Source organism: Macaca nemestrina, chromosome 1 (assembly GCF_043159975.1).
Source record: "Macaca nemestrina isolate mMacNem1 chromosome 1, mMacNem.hap1, whole genome shotgun sequence".
Taxonomy (NCBI): Eukaryota; Metazoa; Chordata; class Mammalia; order Primates; family Cercopithecidae; genus Macaca; species Macaca nemestrina.
Window position 1 is genome coordinate 217539024 of NC_092125.1, and position 22443 is coordinate 217561466.

Consider the following 22443-nt stretch of genomic DNA (forward strand, 5'->3'; position numbering starts at 1 on the left):
TCTGTCCAAGTACAGAGATATTGATTAGAGTTAGTTTGTTTCTTTTCACACACTAACCCTCACCTCCCCCAGATAAAGAGCACATTGTCCTCACTCTGAGTCTGAGGGAGGAGCTGTTCCTGTACAACTAAGTGCCTGCAGAGACCACCGTGTGCAGCTTCGCAGAGTCAGACGTTTCCCCACGTGAAGCGACCTCCATGGCCCGTGATTGCTGCTCAGGTCTCATTGTGGATTCAGGAGTAGGACACATTTAGGCTCTCACAGGTCAACCTGATTCTGAAAATAATCAGTTTCATAATCAATGCCCATTCTTCTGTCGGCAGTTTGTCTTTCTTATTTGGTTGAAAGTTTGAAGAAAAAATGTGACCATATTTTTGTCTAATTCTAACTTCAGAACCTACTATTTGCTCTAGGAGACCCACAAATTGCAAAACAGGGAGTTCCTCATTTTCATCAAAATGTGCATATTTGCGAATTTCAACATGCTGTTCAGAACCTGTGCATGCTGACAACTATGGTTCCCGGTGCACTCCTGGCCTGGTGAAGCCCTCACAGACCCTGTCCCTCACCTGTGCCATCTCTGCATTCTCCATTACAACCTGTGCTTTCTGCTGGAGCTGGATCCATCAGCCCCCCAGGGAAGGGATAGGAGTGAATCAGGTACACAGGTCATGATGGAGTTCACATTCCAACCCACTCCTCAAGAGTCCAGTCACCATCTCCAGATCCACATCCAAAAAACAGATTTTCCTTCAGCTGAGCTACCTGAGCAACGAGGACACAACCATGGATTTTTACACAAAAGACACAGCCAGGGGAAGACACTGTGAGCTCAGACAAACCTCCGTGCAGGGGAGCTCAGGAACAGCAGGAGGCACTCAGGACACCAGGGGGCGCTCAGGACACACATCAAGGCAGGTGCAATGAGGGGGGAAAAGGTGCTGGAGCTGGGGTTTGGCATCACCATTGTATTTCACCACTGGACACCCGCCACTGTGTTTATTCTCATGTACATGATTCTTTGTATTATTAGAAAATGGCACTTATGTAAATATATACCATATATAGGTGCATCAAGTCATCCTCTCCATCTTATGTGGACCTTTTCCAATAAGACTCTCAGTCCCTGTATTTGTTTGAGCTCCTCATAAATTACAGTCAGTTATGTAGGATCTCTTTCTCTTCTTTCTCTCTTTTTCCCTCCTTCTCTCTCACTCACAAACTCTCTCTCTCTCTTTCTGTCTTCTTCACACGCACACACACACACATACATACACACACACGCACACACACAGAGAATTCTGTAACTTCAATTTCATGATGTATTGAAGACAATTGATTAAACTGCAGCTTTTCCAGTTTAGCTGCTCTTCATATTGCTGTAAGAAGAAGAACGTTGTGTTTGTCAGCTATGTACTTCTCTAAGAAGAGTAGCAGCTTTTAAAATAATACCCAGATACTGAAAGCAGTCCAAATATCCATCAGCAGCTTAATCAAATAGTGGTAAATTCATTCACTGGAAAAACACCCACTGTTACAATCAGGTACTGCTGGATATGCTCAATAGCAAGGGTAAATTCACAAGTACGTATCATGAGTGAAATAAGACAAACAAATATAAGTCCCTACATAGTATTCTGCTATTATAAATTCTATAAAATGAAAACTAATGTAACATAAAGAAAATCAGTAGTTGACTCCGGACATGGTAGGAGATGGGAAGGTGGAGGAAGCAGGAGTTACAGGAAAACAAGAGGAAGTTTTGAGGGTAACTGATTTTTTCTATGTTGAGTAAGGTAATGGTTATGTCACTATTTTGAAATTGTACACGTTATTGGATGGTTATTATTTGCTCATTTTACCTCATTAAAATATTACAAATGTAAACACATATAATTTGGTAGAAAAGGGGTTAGACAGAGATGAATAAAATATATGAGAAATGAAAAAAGAAAACCACCGAACAAGGGCATGCAGGACTTCACTCAATAAACTGAACACATTTTAAATTTCTCAACACTGAATTAAAGATTTAATTAAATATATATAAGAAATTAAAGAATCCAATATATACACTTGAAGGAACCCCTATGACTAGCCATATTTTTAGGGAAAAACTAGAATACAACAAAGTAATGTCATGATTTCATAACGTAACAGGGGTTAATGAACCACACCAGGCATGTACAGCTCTGTCCCGGAGTTCATTCAGGGAACAGGTGTGTCCTGTGGTTAGGAATCGTGCACCAAGCTCACAGCATCAGTTCTAGTGGAAACAAGGCAAAGGCCAAGAGATCTCAACTAAAATGTAGTGTGGATGGCACATCTGGGGGTGCCGCACATTCCCCATGTCAGTATGGAAAGGTTAATTACCTCTGGATGTGTCTGCCAAGATTAGCGCTCATATCTCGGGAATGTGCAAAATGACTAAATACAACAAGAAAAGAGACTGGCTCAGGGTTTCTACAGTGGTTTGGTGGTGGAGGCAGAATGAGGGTTCTCACTCACAGAAAGGAGTTTGTGGGGCTTGAACCTCCAAATGGCATCAAATGAGGGAGTTCCTGTGATTCCTAACTAGATTATTCATCTTGGGTAAGAAAGAAGAGAGACGATGGAGGAATGAGCCTTAACTTATCAACAGCCAGACTCAAAACAATAGTCTGATGATTTAGTCTATGCAGCAACCATAAAAATCATGAATATGGGTTGAAAACTACCAGGTCTACAACAAATGAGAAGACTGCTTAAAGAATAAGCAAATAATAAGGAAAAGGAGGAGAAAAATGAGGAGAACGAGGTGGAAGGCACGGGGTAGGGGATTAGACAAGGGTCCTGTCCCAATGTCTTGTGTGGAGACTTTTCACTGTCTAAAATCATCTGCTTATTCTGAATGTCTTAGGTGAGCTGTCTGCTCCAAACATCAGAAGCCCAGTGGATTCCTCAGGATATTAATATCTTCTATTTGGGTAGCCTTACAATTGTGATTCTTCTTAGTTATTGTTACTGTAATGAGAGATAGGCTCTCACTCTGTTGCAGAGGTTGGAGTGCAGTGGCACAATCAGCTCACTGTAACCTTGAACTCGTGGCTCACACAATCCTTCTGTCTCAGCTTCCTGACTAGCTAGGACAAGAGGAATGCACCACCACAACCAGCTAATTTTTAAAAATTTTTTTCATAGAAATGGGGTCTCCAACAGAGCGAAACTCTATCTCCAAAAAAAAAAAAAAAAAAGAAAGAAAGAAAGAAAAAGAAAAAGAAATGGGATCTCTCTGTGTTGCCCAGGCTGGTCTTGAACCCCTAGTCTCATATGATTCCCCTGGTTTTGCTTCTCAAAGCAGTGGAATTATAGGCATGAGCCACCATGTCTGGTCTGAACTGATTCTTTAGTTGCAAAATATCAACACAAGAATTGACTCCCTGAATTTTTTCTGCTGTGTTTTGGTCAGTAGTGACTGAAAAGATTTATTCCAACATGTTTCAACAGCAGATTTTTTTCCTGATGTTTCTTCCAGTATACATAATTCCATGGCTGAAGATCACAAAACACTGTTAAAAGATGACATAAAAAGCCAACCTTAAACTTTTGGTGATTGAAGTGAGTGTAATACAAAAATTACTTTCAATATTGTGCAACACATGCATGCAACAGGACGGAGGTGAGCAATGAGGGTAAAATTTTTCAATGTATGAGTCCTACAGCTTCTGAATCACAGGGTAGTAACTGATGTGTCCTGAGGGAGGGACAAGAGTGCCATAGTACTAGTGGGATAGCTCTTGGCCAAGAGAGTTTTCATATTTTAGCCGGGCACGGTGGCTCACGCCTGTAATCTCAGCACTTTGGAAGGGTGAGGTGGGTGGATAATGAGGTCAGGAGATCGAGACCATCCTGGCTAATATGGTGAAATCCCGTCTCTACTAAAAATACAAAAATTAGCCCTGCATGGTGGCGTGAGGGGGTGGCTCAGTGGCTCACTCAGAAGCAGAACTGTCCTTGGAGCTGGGCTTGAGGGAGGAAGCAGTTGTTGGTCAGCATATACAGCGGGGGTGACTGAAATAATCTTTCTGCGGCTGGGAGGAAAGGTGAAGGTCCCTGTGCCTGGGAGGGTCCAGGCTGAGGCTCGGAGCACCCGCAGTGATGCTAATCCTGAGAGTCCCCTGGGTGCTCGGACTCAGGGATCTGCTCCCAGCCTGAAGGTTGGGGATGAGGCTCAGGAGGGATAGAGGGGTCTGTGTGGCAAGGGAGGCCCCCCAGTGGGTGACAGCCGTGCCCACCAAGGGCTGGACCACAAGACTGAGCTTCCTCATGTGTCATCCTTTGAGCCAAGTACCCTGTGGGGAGGTTTGGACCAGGCTGGCCTCAGTGCTCCTGCCTGGAACCTTGAGGCAGGCAGCCCAGGGGGTTCCTGAGGTCAGGCCACACCCCGTGGCAACCTTCTTAACTGTGGTCCTGACCACATCTCTTCCTGCTTAAAACCACTCAATGCCCACTCAATGCACGCTCAAGGCCCAAGGTCCTGAACAGCGACTGCAGTCCCCCCACCCCCAGCCCCTGGCCTCTGCAGCACTCTGCACCCTTTCCGCCTGTTGTAATCCCCACTCCCCAGAGCTTGCTGCCTCTCTGCCTGCCCCTCTCCCTGCCTCTGCCTGCTCACCCCACCTGTCCCTCAGCTCTCAGCCTCTCCACAGGCCCTCCCACCACCCGGCTGGGCCTTCACACTCCTGTGCCCTGGCCTCCTCGAGCCCCCACAGGGGAGATGTCAGCTTCCCACTCTTCATCATGAGGGGCCTCGTGAGCCTCTTGAAAATGCTGCCGAGCACCAGGAAGCCTGGGGAAATGGCCCGGCTACCCTTGGGAAGCACTCCAGCTCACCGCACAGTGCTGGGCATGCGCAGGGCCCTGGAAATAGCCCTGAAATGGTGTAGGGGAAGGACCTACCCAGGGGCCTGAGCAGCGGACAGAAGCTGCAGTGTCCTGGCTCTGGGAGCCGAGGCTGCTCAGTGGCACCTTCCCAAGGGCAGGCCAGAGGCCAGGAGTCTGGGGCACCGGTGCTGGGGGCCCTGCTGTCAGACCTGCCTGCTTGCCCTTCCTACTCAGTACCTACGGGGCACCTCACTATGCAGGGCTGGCACCGGACACTGGGTCCTGCCTAGACCCCGCCCCAGGGGCCTACTCATGCTTTCTCTGCCGCAGGGCCTCAGCTGGGCCAGCGCGATGACTCTGCTGACCAGGAGCTCTGGTGCCCCCTAGGAAGGGCGGTAGAAAGAGTCAGGGCTGGTGAGTCAGGAGGCGGGTACTCATCCTGGCTTCACGGCTGCCCCTCTATGGGGCCCTGGGCCAATGCCCCACCCTCTCTGCACCCCAGTACCCCTTCTATAAAGGGGCAGCAAGAATCTAGCAGCCTGTGCCCTAAGACCAGCACTTCCAGCCAGCTCAGGGGGCCCGGCTCAGCTGCTCCACCCCTGGGCACCCTGTCCAAGGGGCTGAGGCTGTCAGCTGGTCGCATTTCCTGGGAGGTGGAGTCACTCCAGGGGGCTCATCTTTGTCCTGCACAAGCTGTCATGGCTGAGTGCTCTCCAGGGCTGGAGGAAGTGGCCTGGAACCTCCTTTCTGGGGCTTAGTCAATGCTTTCAAACAAGGGTCCTAAGGACTTTTGCCTTGAAAGGGTGACCAGGGTCCAGGTGCTTCTGGAGCTCCTCCCACCCCTCAGTGTTCACCTTTAGAGGGGAGTTCCCGCTCAAAACAAGTCTTCAGTCAGGAGGAGGAGTTGCCTTCCTGGCCTTTCTGAGCCTTCTGTCTGCTTCTTCTTAGGTCACTAGAAGGCGTTCCTCTTGTCAGATTCCACTGGAAAATTAGGGCCCCTTTGCTGGACAAAGGTCCCCATCCACAAGGTCGGGGAGCAGCCCCAACCACACTGGGCCACAGTAAAAGTTTTGAGAGATTGTGTGAGCCACAGATGAGCCAAAGGGGTGCTCCCAAGAGAAAAAATGCCTTTCAAGGAGGCTCCTACAGTCAGAGGCTGCTGGCCTGGGCCCTCCCAAATTCTTCTCCACACACACAGACAGCCCTTCTCCTTCAGCCATACATTCCCCATCTTCCCTGGAGCTGCCCATCCATCAGACAGGAATGCCACCTCCAGGCTGGGTGGGAGGAATGAGGCTTTATGAACTCCAGGAGGTGGAAACCAGGCCGGAGCCAGCCTCCAATGCTGAACTGGAGGGAACTGTGAATGCTGCCCAAAACTCTGCAGCGCATCAGAAACTTATGTAAAACTCCAACAAACTCCCCATCAATCTAATAACACTCAGCTCTCTGGTGTTTCGGGGTTGGGGGTGGTGGAAGCAGAGCCACACACAATTACTCATTGTGCACGTGCGTTACTAGAACACTGACTCTGGGGTTATATTTCCTGGGTTTGAATCTAATCTTGGTCACTTACTGGTGATGCTACCCCAGGTGTCTGTGCCTTCATTTCCCCACCCATAGAAATAGGGACAGGATAGTGGAAGGTGTTGAGATTGAGCTGGGACCATCCGCATAGAGCTGCATGGGAGCCAGGAGGGCGGGAGGTGCAGCGCCAGGAGGCAGGTGAGCTGCAGGGCAGTCTGGGCGACGGCGCCAAGGAGAGCAAGGCCCTGCGGAGCTCCAAGGAGAAACTTCGGGCCGCTGTGAAAAAGGCAGAGTGAGCACATCAGGTGGGGAGTCGTGGGGGGACCAGCCCTGAGTCCTCATGGAATCCCATCCCTGAAATCTAACTTCAACCCCAAGGTTCTGGTGAAATTGCCCAGATACGGATCCTCTGTCTCCTAAGCAGAGCCTGGCAACTGGCTCATTTTAGGAAGGTTTCCTCCCTGTTGATTGGGGAAAGGGGCAGAGGGGTAGCGGGCAGGGTTGGGTCCAGACTCAGACCCACCCGCCTCATCACCCTGGAAACCAGGTCCCCTCCTGGAGTCACTGGTCTACCCCTCCCAGCCGAGAGCCTGGGCCCCAGCCCCGGAGGGCTCAGTTCTTGGGAGAGGCCGCATAGGCGGGCAGTACCTGACCCTCTCCAGGAACTGGAGGAGGCAGCTTTTGTGTAGAGCCACTGACTACTCCCAGGACCCAGGGCTGACCTCTGCCCTCTCCAGCCTGAAGCTTGCCAGTGAGGACAAGGAGCAGAAGCTGGCACTCCTAGAGGAGGCACGGACAGCCGTGGGGAAGGAGGCCAGGGAGCTGCGAACTGGGCTGCAGGAGCTGGAGCGCTCATGGCTGAAGGCTCGGCAGGAGCTGCAGGAGCTCCGGCGTCAGGTACTCTCCCTGTGCCACCCCTTGTCCTGGGGCTTGCTGTGTGTCCTAGGGCCAGTAGCTCCCCCTTTCTGGAATCACGTTTCCCCATATGTAAAACCAGGGCCTTCAACTCTGACTCGCCCTCTCACCTAACCTTGGTGTGAATGGATGGGCTTTGAGCAGTCCTTGAATCCCTGAATCTGTGCAAAAGTCTGCGTGCATTTGTGTGCACGCTCAGGCTCACATTTCTCCAAGGTGAGGAGCTGGTGTCCTTGTCCAGTTCTCAAAGGAATCTGCGAACAACAAAAGGTACAGATTTCATGAACTAGGTCAGAGGCTGGCAAATTGCTTTCTGTAAAGAGCCCAAATGGTAAATATTTCCAGCTTTACCGGCCACACAGTCTCTGTTGCAGCTACTTGGCTCTGCCGGGGTAGTGAGAAAGCAGCTGCAAACAGCACATGAACAGAGGGGTGTGGGTTCCAGTCACACTTTGCTTAGGGACACTGGAATGTGAATTTTCTGTCATTTTCATGTGTCAAGAAATATTGTTCCTCCTTTAGAAAAGGCCATTCAAGGCTTGGTTAGTTAGGAGGTTTCGTCTAGGAGAATGGGAAGGCATTTAAGTGGTTTAGGCTGGGAAGCGACAGGGTCACATTATATTTTGAAAAACCACTCTGCCAGTTGTGCTGAGATTAGAGAGGCGATAAAGTGGATATGGGTAAACCACAAGACTAGGTCAGTAGTCCCTCCACCCCCACTCCCCAGGTGAAGGTAGCCTGACTAGGGTGCTGATGGAAGAGACAGAAGAGGACACATTCAAGGAAAAATTGGAAGGTAAAAACCAGTAGGACTTGCTGATGGATGGAATATAGGAGGGGAGAGGTAGATGATCAGGGATGTATCTTTGTTTGCTTATACAAGATAGATTCAGTTGCAATGAAATTGGTAATTGAAATTGATTTTAAATAATGGCACGACCTAAAGTTATGCAAACATTTGCCTTAGATAAAACACCAAGTTTTCAAAGTTTAGCTGGGTGGACGGCATGGCTTTATTTCCTATTTCTTGATATTTCCAATTCTTGTTAAAAAAAAAAAAAAAAGGGTTTTCTTTTTCTCAAAGGCTTATTTCTGTGGAAGCCGATCTGCAGACTCTGTTATAAATTTAAATTGGAAAATAACTACAAGTGCCATTGACATGTTGGTTATTGTTTTTGCGAGTGACCTAAGGCCACCTGTCGGGGGAGCTGGGGGCTGCCTTCTGAAGCCTGCGCGTCTCCACCGCGTGCCCGGGCCTGGAAGTCAGACTCTGGGGCGGGGCGGCAGCGCCAGGCCTGCAGTGCTAAGCGCGGGGACGCTCCTGGCCTCTGAGGGGGTGTGTGTCCTGCCTCTTCAACCTGGCAGGGAGTGTTCAAGTGGACGCGAAAATCAGCGATTTGCAGAGTGGAGGGCTGGTGCTTTGAAAGAGAGGCGGAGGGGAGGGAGGGATTTCCACATCCCCGCTGCACTGGGTCCATCCCCTCGGTTACTCCTTTTCTGGGCCCGCGAGGCGCCTAACCTGCTGGAACCGTTATGCAGCGGAAGCGGCCCGGTCCCTTTAAGACCCCGCCGCGCCTGCGCCTTGGGTTCTGACGCGATCCTGAGGAGCCAGTCGCGGGCGGGGGCGGGCGCGGGAGCGGGCGCGGGCGCCGTCGCGGGGCTGGCTGGCGGTTGAGACCGCGGCGGCGGTACTGGGAGTGGTTGGTGAGGGTCGCGAGGCTGCCTGAGCTTCTGAGTGAGCATGGCGCTTTTGGAACGCGGGACTGGCGACCTGCTGCGCCAGGAGCTGGGCCGAGGCGCAGCGGCGCGGCTACCGGCTGCTCTCTGGAGGGGAAGTTACCGCGAAGTCCACCCAGCGTTTCCGAGGTGAGGACGCCCCGGCTGGGCGGGCGGTGAATCCGGGACCCGGGCGCACAGCTGGGTTGAGGCGCGGCGGTAGCGAGTTTTGTAGCGCGAGGGGTGGTGGGTGTGGGGGGTGCACGGCCGGGGCCTGAGTTCCCTGAGCTCGATTCTTCCCCTGCTGCTGCCGCCCGCAGCCCACCTCTGGTGCGCGCTGGGGAAGAAAGTCGCTGGCGGGTGTTGTGTGGCATCGCGGGCGGTGGAGGGACGGAGCAGCTTCGGGGGCACGTCCTCCTATATCCTGTAGAAGACACTTCCCCGGACCCCACCTTTGAGTCCAGAAATCGGTTCCCTCTGCTTGCAAAGTTGGAGTCTTTATTGGCCTCCGGGATTCTGCTCCTGGTGGTGCCTCCAGGCTGGCGATGGGCAAGCCAGGTGTGCCAGGTCCAGGATGCACATGAGGAGCGTTTGTGGCCATCACCGAATCACCTCATGACTAGAGGGGCAAGCCTCAAATTAACCGCAGGATTTCCAGTAGGATGGATTGTGGGGTTGGTGTTTGCAATGCAAAGAGTTGCTGTGATTTCCCTGTGTCTGATTGTCTGTCTGTCTTTCTGGCTTCTTAGATCATCTCATTTGGCTTCCTTTCACTGAAGAGTTAACCAGGACGTTTGGCCTGGTTTCCTCGCTTTCCTCCTGTCTGTTGCTGCTGGAGCTGCTTTGGAAAAGAAGTCTTTTCTCAAGTGGTATCTTTTCTTTGGGTTACAGTGTTGTTCATCCTTTCTTTTTGTTTTTCAATTTTATTAGTAAAACTTCACCAGTGAACCGGAAGCTATTTTTCTCTATGCTGAAATGCTAGCTTTAAGATTTCTGAGAACTTTGTGTGAAAGAAATCTTTGAAAAGGTACTGAAGTATACAGAAGAAGTTGACTGTGTTAAAAGTGCAGGTGGTCCGGGCGCAGTAGAGCACACCGTAATCCCAGCACTTTGGGACACCAGGGTGGGTAGATCACTTGAGTCCAGGATTTCCAGACCAGCCTGGGCAATGTGGCAAAACCCTGTCTCTACTAAAAATACAAAAGTTAGCTGTGTGTGGTGGTGTGTGCCTGTAGTCCCAGCTACCCGGTAGGCTGAGGTGGGAGGATCACCAGAGCCCGGGAGGCTGAGATTGCAGTGAGCCATGATCATGGCATTGCACTCCCACCTGGATGGCAGAGTGAGACCCTGTCTCAAAAACAAAAACAAAAAGAAACCAAAAATCCAAAAGGGAATGAATTTTTACCAAGTGAGCCACCACAGATGAAGAAATAGAGCATGACTAGACTGGGGTCTATTTGTAGGAGTGGCATTGTTGGTTTCAGATGTATATGAATGATAAAACTTGAGTGTTACATATTGTTGAACATTTTCCCAAAATGGTTGAACCATTTAACAGGGATATTCTTGTTACCCCACGTCCTTGCTGATGCCTGGCAGTTAAAAATGATTTTGCCATTCTTGTAGGGATGCAGTAACATATCAGTGTGGTTTCATTGAGACTGAGTATCTTCTATTATCATTTATATGTCCTGTTTTGTGAAGGGCCTGTTAAATCTTTTTATCCGGTTTTCACTGATATGCTTATTTTTCTGTTGATTTGTAATACTTTATTCTGGGTATGCATCCTTTCTAGGATATATATGTATTGCTTTTCCCTTTTTTCAATCTGTAGCTTGCCTTTTTACTTTTTTAGTGGTGTTTTTTCATGAATGGAGATTCTCTTTTTTTGTTTGTTTTTGAGACGGGCTCTGACTCTGTTGCCCAGGCTGGAGTACAGTGGCACAATCACAGCTCACTGCAACCTTGACCTCCCAAGGCTTCGGTGATGTTCCTGCCTCAGCCCGGAAGTAGCTGAGACCTCCAGGGGAGCACCAGCACACTCAGCTCTTTTCTGTATTTTTAGTAGAGATGGGGTTTTGCCAGGTTGCATAGGCTGGTCTGGAATTCCTAGGCTCAAGCGATACACCTGCCTCGGCCTCCCAAAGTGTTGGGATTATAGGCATGAGCCACTGCACCCGGCCTGAGATTCTTAATTTTAATGAAATTATACTTTATCAATCTTTTCCTTGATGGTTACTACTTTTTGTGTCCTGTTTAAGAAATCAATGCCTAACCTAAGAGTATGAACACATTTTTGTGTGTTAACCTTATAACAATTTTATTTTAGTTTTTTTTTTTTTTTTTTTTTTTTCCCAGACAGGGCCTCACTCTATTGCCCAGGCTAGAGTGTGGTGGCAGCATGTCAGCTCACTGCAACCTCCACTTCCTGGCTCAAGTGATCCTCCCACCTCAGCCTCCTGAGTAGCTGCGACTGTAGGCGTGCGCCACCATGCCTGGGTAATTTTCGTACTTTTTGTAGAGATGGGGTTCAACATGTTTCCCAGGTTGGGTTGAAATCTTGGGCTCAAGTAATCTGCCCGCTTCAGCCTCCCAGAGTGCTGGGGTTACAGGTGTGAGCCACCCCACTTGGCTATGATCACTGTTTACTACATGGATGTGTCTGCTTGATCCAGCACCATTTATTGAAAAGACCATCCTTTTCCTTCTGCACCGTGTGGCACTTTTTTTCATAAATCGAATGACTGTATTGTCATCTGATTTCTGAAATTAGTGTGGGTCTGTTTCTGTTTCGGGATCAACCTGGGTAACATAGTGAGATCCCATCTCTACAAAAAATAAAAAGAATAAATAAATGAATAACATTTAAAAAATAAGTGCGTAGAGCTGATGAAGTCATAGGTGATAATTTAAAAATGATTGTCTGTTTCTTGGCTACATACGGGTTTTGGTCATTCAGATGTGTTGGGCGTTTGAGCAAAATATATTAAATGAATTATATGGTGTTCAGAATGATTGCTAGATGTTCATTGTGAGTTGAATGAGATATAATTTGAGACTCACAGAGCTACAGTTTTCATTCTTTTATTTATTTATTTGTCTTTTAAAAATTTTTGCATCTTCCTGTCAAGGCAGTAACTCTTTCATACTGAATTGTTCTTAGGTGTACTTAGTTCCTAGGAACGCTGTATGGATTGCACCGAAATAAGTGTTCAGCCATTGAAAGGGCTCACGTGATGTGATGTAAATAATAGTATTCTACATAATAGTTTGAGGACACATCGAATATATGTATTTTTTTTTTCTTGAGACAGTGTCTCGCTCTGTCACCCGGGCTGGAGTGCAGTGGTATGATCCTGGCTGTCTACAGCCTTGACCTCTCAGGCTGAAGCAGTCCTCCCACCTCAGCCTCCTTAGTGGCTGGGTCTACAGGAATGCACCACTATGCCCGGCTAATTTTCTATTTCTTTGTAGACAGGGTTTTCCTGTAGTGCCCCGACTGGTTACCAATTCCTGGGCTCAAATGGTCCTCCCACCTTGGCATCCCGAAGTGTTGGTATTACAGGCATCAGCCATCACATGTGGCCATTTTTGTTGTAATAATTTTTATATTTTTCTAATTTAAAAGATTTACTAAAATGTCTTACAGCTGTTATTTATGAATATTCATTGTTGTTGTTATGATGATTGTGTTTAATCTTATTTTCAATATTAGCTCCTGGAAATTAGAGATTTTGTCTCTTTTATTCACCACTGTATTCTCAATACTTGACCTTGCCTGGCATGAAAGAGATATTGAATGAATATTTGTTAAATGAATGAATGAATGAACATACTAATACCATATTCAGCAATCTCCAAGTATCACAGTTTTCACCATCTAACAAATAAAATAGCTTGTATAGAGCAGAGTCACAGTCAACCTGCCATAAGAGGAAATGTCAATGAAAAATAAACCTTTGTATGTGTAGCTGCTAAGATTTTGGGGCTTTTGTTACTGTAGTGTAACCTAGCGAAAGCTCAGCGAGACAGCATATAGAATATATGTGTAGAGATAGACCAGATAGAGCAGTAGATGAGATTCCAAAGATGGTTCAGTAAGCATTAACTAACTACACCCACACTCTCTTAATTCCCTAACAGAAATAATCGAATTCTCGTTCACTAAGATGTGCCTCAAATATTACCTACTTTGTGAAAACTTCCCTGGCTACTCAAGTATTTAGTCAGGACTCTATTTTTTTCCCCCCAGGCTGGAGTGCAGTGGTGCCATCATAGCTCACTAACCTCTAACTGAAGGCTGAAGGAATCCACCTGCCTCAGCCTCCCGAGTAGCTGAGACTCCAAGTGTGCACCACCATGCTGGTCTAATTTTTCAGTTTTTATTTCCAGAGATGGGGTCTTACTATGTTGCCCAGTCTGGTCAGGACTGTTGAATACATATGACAGAAACCCAACCAACTCTAGTTCCCCACCACCTTTCAAGCTGCTCTTCCTGGGTCTTCCCAGTCTCCGTAAATGGCAGCTCCATCCTTCAAGTTGCCGAAGCCCCAAATCTCAATGTTAACCTTGATTTCTCTCTTTTATCCCACCGGCAATCTGAAGGCAAATCCTGTTTCGACCCAGGCGAAGGTTCCTGGTGATCCAGGCTCTCACCAGCCGATTGTCCCTTCCTGTCTTCCTGAGGGTGTCTGGAGCTTCAGTGTTGTGTGCTCTTGGCCTCCACGCTGGGGTGCCAACGACTCCCACTGTCCAGGGCTTCCGGTGGACTCTCTGAGGCACTGATGCAGAAACTTCCCCATTCGGTGCACCAAGAGCAGCCTCACACGGTGTAGGCCAACATGAAGAGCTGCCAGATCCAACAGGTAAAAATCCCGAGGCATTGCTGGCTCGATGGGGTCAGAGAGTCCTCTTTGTATTGTGACTCAGATGTGAAGGGAAGATGCCAAGGTCCCTAAACATCGCAGGGCCTTGCCTGGCATGAAACAGATATGAAATAAGTATTTGTTAAATGAATGAACAAATATTCCCAGCGTGTGCTGCCCACGACCTGCAGTGCCGTGGTCAGGTGGAAGTGATTTTACTTCAGGAGAGGACAGTGTTCTCTCCAGGACTTTTCCTCAGTAGCTAGATCTGCATCCCTCTCCTCGCTCTTCCCCTCTCACCCCCCATTGTCTGTCCCCTTTTCTCTCTGTTTCCACCCTGCTGTCCCCTTACACCTGCTTTCTCCTCTTCAGCTTTCTTGGCTCATCCCCTCCCTGTCCCCCTGCATCCCCCAGGCTCAGGCCCCTACTCTCTCCTGGATGGGGAGATGTGTCTGGTTTTAGGCGGTGCCCTCTAGATGTGTCCAGGATGGGGAAACATGGCTCAGTTGACATTATAATGGGTTAAAAGAGTGGCCACTTTTGAAGGCCCGTCCCATCTCCCATTCCAGAATCCTGTAGGACTTAGAATTTATGGGCCACAGTGGAATTCTTGGTTCCCCAGGACCTTGTGGTGGATGCCTTTTTTCCCTGAGCTTTCATGGGGTGACTGTTAGGTAGCAGGCCCTGCTCTGGGCTAGAGGCCCCATAATGAATAAATCTCAGGCCACTACCCCACGGAACCCACCACTGCCGGCATTGAGAAGGGGAGAAAGAAAGAGGCATGATTTGTTTTTTCCTTCTCACGTGGCCGCCCACCAGGTCCTGGGGGAGTGGGAGCAAGTGCAAGGAGAGAAGTCCAGTGAGAAAGGCAAATGGATGACATCAGACCCAGGGGCTGAGGCCCCCAAATGCAGCCAGGTAGATTCTGGAGTCTCTGGCATCAGTGGGCGAGAGACAGAATGTTTCAGAGGAGGAGGAAGGGGTTGTACCCCATGGAAACGTATATGATTTTACAGTATTGCGTCTTTCTCTAATCACTAGTTAGTGTGTTCCTGTTAATGGAAAATATTGGTGGTGTAAATTCCCCCGATGTTCTCAACTTCATGTATATTTGTTCTCTCCCTCCCTCCCTTTCTTCCTTCCTCCCTCCCTCTCTTCCTTCCTTCCTTCCTTCCTTCCTTCCTTCCTTCCTTCCTTCCTTCCTTCCTTCCCTCCCTACGTCCCTCCAACTCTCTTTCTCTCTTTATTCTTTTCCTCCCGCCCTCCCTGCCTCCATCCCTTACTTTCTCCTTCCCTCCCTCCCTTTCCTTTCTTCCTTTTTTCTTTTCTTTTTCTTTCTCTCTCATGCTCTCTCTTTTTTTTTCCTTTTTGTTCTCCCTACTGTTTTGAGTCGATCACACTGTATTGAAACCCACATTATTTACCAGAATCTCTGGAGCTGCTTCTGTGTTGCAGGCAGGGAGCTCATCCAGTGGCCCTTAGCTCCTGGCAGCGCCTCCTTTGATTTGTGGGTTCCACTGGGGCAGCTGCTGAGTCTCAGTGTTTTCTAGTCTTCACCAAGGTCTGCCCACCCAGATGGTTTGTACCTGTCCTTACCACAAACCTGCACTATCTAGATTGCTGAGGCTGCTTCTCCCTAACTGATCTGCTGTTTTCCGGGGCACCCCAGGATTCGAGGTAAATGGCACAGGCCTGGAAATCTCCAACTGCTCTGACTCCAGGTTGGTGCACTTCAATGCCAAGTACTAACCACACAGGTACTAACTAACACTAACAGGATGCCACCAAAACCTTGATATGGGGCTGCTGCAACCTAATTTAAAAAAATTAATAGACATTATTATTATTATTATTATTATTTTTTGAGACGGAGTCTTGCTCTGTTGCCCAGGCTGGAGTGCAGTGGCCGGATCTCGGCTCACTGCAAGCTCTGCCTCACGGGTTTAGGCCATTCTCCTGTCTCAGCATCCCGAGTAGCTGGGACTACAGGCGTCCGCCACCTCGCGTGGCTGGTTTTTTTGTATTTTTTAGTAGAGATGGCGTTTCACCGTGTTAGCCAGGATGGTCTCGATCTCCTGACCTCGTGATCCGCCTGCCTGGGCCTCCCAAAGTGCTGGGATTACAGGCTTGAGCCACCGCGCCCGGCCAATAGACATCATTTTTTAGAATAGTTATAGGTTCACAGAAAAATGGAGTGGATAGTACAGAAAATTCTCCTAGGCGCCCCTGTCCTCCAGCACACAATTTCCCCTATAAGTATGTTGTATTAGTGTGGTCCATTCTTTCCAATTGATGAACCACTATTGATACATCATTATCAACTAAAGGCTATAGTTTACACAAGAGTTCATTCTTTGAGTTTCACAGATTATGGGTTTTGGCAATTACATAGTGTCCTAAATCCCCAATACAGCGTCATGCAAAATCGTTTCACTGCTGAAAATTCCCTGTGCTTCACCATTTCGTGCGTCCTCCTCTCTTCCAGTCCTGACAGCCACTCATCATTTTACTACTTCTCTCTTTTTGACTTTCCAAGAATGTCCTAGAGTTGGAATCGTACAGTATGTAGGTTTCCAGACTAACTTCTTTCTAGCATTATGTATTTTAAGTTCCTGCATGTCTTTTTATGACTTGATAGCTTGCTTTTTAGAATCACTGAATCAGATTTCGTTGTGGGGCTACAACACAGTTTGCTTATCCATTCACTTGGTGAAAGACATCTTGCGTACTTCCAACTTTTGGCAATTATGAATAAAATTGCTGTAACTACTTATGTGCAGGATTCTGAGTGAACTTAAGTTTTCCAGAGTGACTGTACCCTTTTGATTTCTACTGGCTATGGAGAGTTCTGGTTGCTTTTCATCTTTGACAGCATTGGTGTGTTCACCTTTTTGAATTTTAGCCATTCTAGTAGGTTTACAGTGATATCTCATTGTTGTTTTAATGTGCCATTCCGTAATACCAAATGATTTTGAGCATCTTTTTCATATACTTATTTGCCATCTGTATATCTTATTAATGAGGTGTACAGATCTTTCACCTATTTTTTTTCTTTCTTTTTTTTTTTTTTTTTTTGCTTTGTGTTGTTTAGTTCTCAGAATTCTTCATGTATTTTGGACAGCAGTTTTTCCATCAGATTATTTTGTAAATATTTTCTGCCAGTCTGTGAGTCGCTTTTTCTATTCTCTTAACAGTGTCTTTCACAGAGCAGAAGTTTTTAATTTGAACAAGGCTCCACTTAATTTTTTTTCATTAGTAGATTGTGCTTTTGGTTTTGTATCTAAGAAGCCATCATCGAACCCAAGATCCCCGAGACTTTCTCCGATGTTATCTCCTAGGATTCTTATGGTTTTGCACCTTACATTTACATGTGAGATTTATTTTATAAAGGGTATAACATGCATACCGGGATTTATTTATATATTTTTTGCATGTGGTTATCCAGCTGTTGTAGCACCACTAGTTGGAAAGGGTACCTTCCCTGCTTTAAGTTGTCTCTAAACCTTCATGGAAGATGAATGGACTGTAGGTAGGCCTGTTTCTGGGCTCTGTATTCTTTTCCATGGATCTATTTGTGTGTGTGTTTTCTCTTTTCACCAGCTTCACATTATTTAGGTTACTGTAGCTTAATGTAAGTCCTGAAGTTGGTAGTGCCAAACCTCAGGGGGGTTTTCAGAACTTCATCTTGAGAACCTGGTTGAGATCATTGTAGTAAAACTTGGAAATATGTGAGATTCCCCCTTAGTCTGGTTCTCAAGGAGTTTTTAATGCGCTAACCAGGCCACCCTCAGCTTCTAGTGATCTGTCAATACCATTTAAGTTCTTCTCCCACTTGCTGTCCCCAGTAGCTTCTCTTCCTGTGAGCTCTGACTCCCTGTGTGTGTTCGCCTGTCTTTCTCATTTTTAGGGTGGCAGTTTTCCCTGTGACTTCAATTCTCTGGTCCACCCTAGAAGGGTTGACTTTCAGTTCCTTCAGCCTTTTGCTAGCTGTGAGGACGAGTGATGACTGCCTAGCTCTTTCCATGTTGGACTAGAAACCCAAAAGTTCGTTTAAAGAATGACTTGTTATAAAAGTCACCTGTTGTCAACGTACGACTCAGTGATTTCAGCTGATTTATGGAATTGTGCAGCCATCGGCAGAGTTTCTACTTCAGCACATTTTGTCGCTTCCCCAAATTCCCTTGAACCTCTTTGTAGTCATTTCCTAATCCCTGGTTCCCATGACTCGGTCTGAATAGAATGAATATTTGAAAAGCAGACTTCATGGTATTTACATTTTCATGTGTTTGGGACTTTATATAGTGGACTATTGTGTTCATTTTGTGACAAGTAGGGAAGAGATTGCATTCTAGGGATGGACTTTTGGGAAACATAACAGTAGTCCTGTTTATGGCTCTCCTTGAATTGGTTCATCTGTGTTGGTGACCGCTATTTGCTACCAGACCTTGTCTGGTGAGCAAAAGAAAAGCAATTTTAAAAAAAATCTGCTATTAAAATCGAGATGATACATTTTCACATAATAATATGTGGAGTTAAGTAATGAACCATCTTTATTAATTAATTATTTTTGAGATGGAGTTTTTGCTCTATTCCTCGGGCTGGAATGCAATGGCGTGATCTCAGCTCACTGCAACCTCCACCTCCTAGGTTCAAGTGATTCTCCTGCCTCAGCCTCCTGAGTAGCTGGGATAATATGCGCCTGCCACCATGCCTGGCTAATTTTTGTGTTTTTAGTAGAGACAAGCTTTCTCCATGTTGGCCAGGTTGGTCTCTAACTCTTGACTTCAAGTGATCCACCTGCCTTGGCCTCCCAAAGTGCTACGATTACAGACATGAGCCACGGCTTGACCTCAGCCATTTTTATTCTTTCAGAAATGTGATTGATAACAGTAAAGCCGCACTCCTCACGTGCCTGAAATACCTCTCATTGTCTCCTTCAGGTGGCAGGGGCTCTGGAACAGTCACATAAAGGTGAGGGCAATATTTTTTTTCATTGATTGATTGGTTGGTTGATTTTTTTCTCTTAGAGGGGTTAGCATCCATGTATCTGAAATTGAAATTCAAGAGGAGAGACAGACACCTGTACTAGTTTTCTCTTGCTGCCAATGATCACATTACCACAAATCAGTGGTTTGAAACCACAGAAGTCTGGAATGAAGTGGCCGGGTTCTCTGATCAGAGTCATGTGAGGCTAAAATCCAGGAATGGGCTGGCTGTGTTTTTTTAAAATCCCATTTAAAACATCCACACCAGATGTGGATGAGGCTTCTGAGGGTGTCCATTAAGTACAGATCTTTGACATAATTCCCTTTCCTCCGTCGACCTGTGAAACGGAACGAACAGCTTATCTGCCCCTAATGTGAAATGATGGGACAGACATGGAATAACAACTACAGTGATTCTAGTTGAAAATGAGGGAACAAGGAAGGGATAAAGAAGTCACTGACCCACAATAGTTTGGAAATGGAGCTGGGCAAAATCCAGCAGGGGTTTTTAAATTAGGATCCACAGCCTGGGACCGACCCGCTGTCCTGTGAGTCTTTGCCTCTGGGCTCTCTGCTCTGCATTTCTTGAGACCATGATTATTCATCTCTTTTCTCACACTCTTTTGTGTATGGCTCCTATTGCACTGAAAATGTTTTTGAGATTCATCCGTGTTGTTTTGTGTGTGAACAGTTTGTTCCTTTAGGCTTTCCATGGAATGAATGTATCACAGTTTATTGATCCATTGTTGTATTGACAGATGCTTGAATGTTTCCAGTTTTTCCTATTATGAATAGAAGTGCTATGAACATTCTTATATAAATCATTTTCTGGACATATGTTTTAATTTCTCTTGGATAAATGCTTAGGAATTACTGAGTCATAGAGTAGGTAGTTGTTTAGTTCTGTAAGAAGATGCCAGACATTTTTCCCCAAAGTGTTTATACTATTGTACATTCTAAGCCTTAATGTATGAAGGTGAGAAAGCTTTTGCTACTTGCAAAGAGGCCTGTCTATAGACATGTGATTTTTTTCTAACTGGAGACAGGCTGATGACTTCAGGGACATGAGCATGGGATACAGGACACCTGTCATGACCACCAGCATGAAGTTGGGATTCAGGAAGGAGGTGAATCGTATAAGGAATCCTGAGACCAGCATGAGCTTCTGTCAGGGCACAAAGGGCACTGAAGTGAACAGGGCATAGGGGGCCCTGGTGTCATAGTAAGAAAGCGTCTCATTGGTAAAACCTTTACCCTTGGGGAGGTAAATAAGTTCCTTGTTCCTTCTTGGTTACCCTTGAAGATAAGGATGGCCAAACAAAATAATATCATATCTGCAGAAACTCAGCTCTTGGTAAGATTTACTAGTAGGGAATCCAATGTTAATGCCAAGAAGCAGCGGCCAGTTTGGATCCAGTGTGAGCCTGTGGATCAAGGTGCGTACTCAAACACAGAGAGCTTTTTGAAAGATGCTACCAGTAGTTTTTCCAGGGCAGAGATGGGTCCTCTATCTTTCTCTCTAACCTAGCCCATATGCTTAGCTGAGAAGGTTTCTTCATATCACTTTAAATGATGATGTCCCTTGTTCAGCAATTTTCTAAACATTGTTTAGACAGGAATTTTATGGGCATTCTCTATTGCATTAAGCTTAAATTTAAAGCATCTTATGGTTTTATTGCAAAGTGTTGTCTTCTTTCCTTTTTAAGATGATGCAATTTATAACATGGAAGTTTGCTGTCTGTGCCCTCCCTTTATGTTCCTATAAAATGAACAAACATGTCGCCATGAAACAGATGGTCATAGAATTGGTTCAGTGGTTGTGGGTGTAGCAACCCAAGAGTGTCTTATCTGAAATCCCATCAGGAATGCCTGGACACAGTAGACAAAGTTTGTTCAACTGGATGCCTTAGGATGCATGCTTCCAAAAACAAAGTAGCCAAAAAGAAACCAGAATAACGGAATATCAGAGCCAGAGGAACATTTGGTGGTAGTTCAGTACATCCTCCTTTTCAACCTACAGGGGACACAGTGGAAGAGAAGCAGGGATGGGCCTGCCTGCTGTGCCCAAAATTCATTGGAGTTTGTTGCGGTGAAGAATTTCATTGATGATGAAGGAGAAATAAACCCCCGTCAGCTTCAATTCAGGGAGGTTTATTGAAAAGGTGAAGAAGCGTCTTGCAAAGCACAGCATGGCTGAGGCTTGTGGGCTGTGTCTGGGAAAATGAGCAGCCGACAGTGGCTGATGCTGCCCCTGACTCTGGGGCCATGTGGTCTCTCATTCCCTGAGAGCATCTCTTCTATTCTCTTGTGTCTTCCCTCAGCCTGGCAGTCTCTGTGTACTCCTCAAGACATAATTGTTCAAAGCTGTGCCAGCCCCAATGCCACCTGGCACTTTAGGTCAAATTAGAAAGGCATGACATAAACTGGCCCTTTATAAAACAGCTGTTGGAACAGCAGTTGAAAATACAGTATCTTGACTCCTGGTTTAGTACTTTATGCTGAACTTTCTTTTCTGAATATGAGCACAGCCTTTGGAATGTTAGTGTCACCTAGCGTTATTAGCTAGTATTCTCCTTTTGTTTTCCCATAACATTCCCTCCTGCTTCCCACAGATCCACTCTCCACTCATTTCCATCCTGTCTTATGCCACTTAGTGCTTGTCCCTTCTAGAATGCATCCTTGGGTCACCTGTATACACACTTCTAGTTAGGTTTAGCAATGGGGGGTACCTGATGGAGCCTGGAAGTGAGAGGAAGGTGAGGTCTGTAGTTCTTCCCTCTCCCTCCCTGCTCTGGCACTGAGTATCTGGCAATAGCTGCATCTGTCTGTTACTTCAGTGGTCACTCTTCCATAGCCCCAATTCTCAGTGGGTCCCATAGCATTTGGGACCTTAGCTTTGTTCCTTTAGCTCCCATCAAGGAAGATCCAGAGACATTCTCCTCACCAAGGCATTAAGAAATGCACAGGTGAGGGGAACAGTGGCGTGACTGTCAAGCTCCTGTGGTACCTACTGTCTGCAAACTGGAGGTCATGGCGGGAGATGCTGCATGGATTTGCCCTGGCTGCTGTCAGTGAGAAGAACAGGGTTCTGGAAGAGTAGAGGACAGGCCATGGGACTTGGCCATCTAGAGACAAGGCGGGAGGGATTTCCTTGAGAGGTAGGGATATGTGGTGGTTACTGATCATTGTGAGGTGTCTGGGAATGTAATGGATGGGAAATCTAGTAAGAAATGAACTTTTGTAATAATTAGAAAAGCTGTAGTTCTGAGGACAGAGACCTGATGCAGTCACCATAGTGGGAATTTATGACCTGACATCCAGTTGAGATCCCTGGAGTTTCTTGACTGAGGGGAGATGGATCCGTTGAGGAAGAGTGAAGCCTTCAATGTTGCCGCAAGTGTGTGCTGTCAGTCTTCCTTCAGGCCTCCCCCTGAAGGACCTGAAGTCCTTTATGTGGGTGACTGAGGAAAGGGAGATACTCAGAGCTTCTGTGTCTTGTTAGATTCTGGCTCTGAAGAATGCTAACCTAAGGGCACCTGTGGTGGCCATGAAAATGCACTACTTGCATCTCC

At 46.8% G+C, this 22443-nt stretch overlaps 1 protein-coding gene across 4 annotated transcripts in view; it reads left to right on the forward strand.

Annotated features, from left to right (window-relative positions):
* Positions 1–8988: 8988 nt before the first annotated feature.
* The window catches only part of LOC105471461 (NBPF family member NBPF3-like), a 49734-nt gene continuing 36279 nt past the window's right edge, over positions 8989–22443 (forward strand). The window contains exons 1-5 of one of the 4 annotated variants that reach the window (XM_071099769.1): positions 8997–9171; positions 9771–9890; positions 11380–11520; positions 13627–13886; positions 18759–18857. The gene's annotated coding sequence lies outside the window, so the exon portion shown is untranslated. Of the gene's footprint in view, positions 9172–9770; positions 9891–11379; positions 11521–13626; positions 13887–18758; positions 18858–22443 lie in introns of all 4 variants that reach the window. The other 3 variants (XM_071099771.1, XM_071099772.1, XM_071099774.1) reach the window with 3 other exon arrangements.